The following is a 1,328-nucleotide window of genomic DNA, read 5'->3' as shown; positions in this document are numbered from 1 at the left end:
CACGAGACCAGTAAATATGATATTTGTCCCACCATCTCTGCGCTCCATTAACTTCATGGCACACATGGTGTCCCATCCGACACGCTGAATAGATCGCAAAACTCTTGCTTCTCATATAGGGGCCTCCATTATAGATCACAAAACTCTTGCTCCTCATAGAGGGGCCTCCATTACATAGTGTTCTTAAAGGGGTCAATTCATTGGAGATCGTTCGTTGGCAGACCAACAATCTTCTTGTACCCTTAGCCTCAGCATGTATCCCGACGAGTCACAAGGGTATACAATCAACATCGACATCTGTACGGCCAGTGGCATCCGTATATGGGCGCTTCCCGGCGTAGAGGCGATCCCGAAGGGACTCGAACCCATAGTCTTTGGTTCCGAAGACCAACGCCTTATCCATTAGGTCACGAGACCAATGAATTTGAGATTTACCCCACTATCTCGTCACTACGCGCAACACTGACTTAACGGCACACATGATTTCGCATTCGAGACGCTGAATAGATTACAAAACTCTTGCTCCTCATAGAGGGGCCTCCATTACATAGTGTTTTCAATGGGGTCAATTCATTGGAGATCGTTCGTTGGCAGACCAACAATCTTCTTGTACCCTTAGCCTCAGCATGTATCCCGACGAGTCACAAGGGTATACAATCAACATCGACATCTGTAAGGCCAGTGGCATCCGTATATGGGCGCTTCCCGGCGTGGAGACGATCTCGATGGGACTCGAACCCACAATCTTTGGTTCCATTAGGCCACGAGACCAGTAAATTTGAGATTTGTGTCACCATCTCTGCCCCCCATTGACTTCATGGCACACATGGTGTCCCATCCGACACGCTGAATAGATCGCAAAACTCTCGCTTCTCATAGAGGGGCCTCCATTATAGATCACAAAACTCTTGCTCCTCATAGAGGGGCCTCCATTACATAGTGTTCTTGAAGGGGTCAATTCATTGGAGATCGCTCGTTGGCAGACCAACAATCTTCTTGTACCGTTAGCTTCGGCATGTATTCTGACGAGTCACAAGGGTATACAATCAACATCGACATCTGTACGGCCAGTGGCATCCGTATATGGGCCCTTTCCGGCATGAAGACGATCTCGGTGGGACTCGAACCCACAATCTTTGGTTCCGAAGACCAACGCCTTATCCATTAGGCCACGAGACCAGTAAATTAGAGATTTGTCCCACCATCTCTGCTTCTCATAGAGGGGCCTCCATTATAGATCACAAAACTCTTGCTCCTCATAGAGGGGCCTCCATTACATAGTGTTCTTAAAGGGGTCAATTCATTGGAGATCGCTTGTGGCAGACCAA

The 1,328-nt window shown here is 48.2% G+C and overlaps 2 non-coding genes across 2 annotated transcripts; both read right to left on the bottom strand.

Annotated features, from left to right (window-relative positions):
* Positions 1 to 344: 344 nt before the first annotated feature.
* Pmar_PMAR013026 lies at positions 345 to 417 on the bottom strand. Its single transcript has one exon. It is a non-coding gene; the product is annotated as a tRNA-Arg (tRNA).
* A 689-nt stretch (positions 418 to 1,106) lies between these two features.
* Positions 1,107 to 1,179, bottom strand: Pmar_PMAR013025. The gene has a single exon. It is a non-coding gene; the product is annotated as a tRNA-Arg (tRNA).
* Positions 1,180 to 1,328: the final 149 nt, after the last annotated feature.

The sequence above is a fragment of the Perkinsus marinus genome (genome assembly GCF_000006405.1).
Source record: "Perkinsus marinus ATCC 50983 genomic scaffold scf_1104296946904, whole genome shotgun sequence".
Lineage (NCBI taxonomy): Eukaryota > Perkinsozoa > Perkinsida > Perkinsidae > Perkinsus > Perkinsus marinus.
Note: the sequence above shows the minus strand (reverse complement) of the source record. Positions and strands in the feature narration are given on the sequence as shown.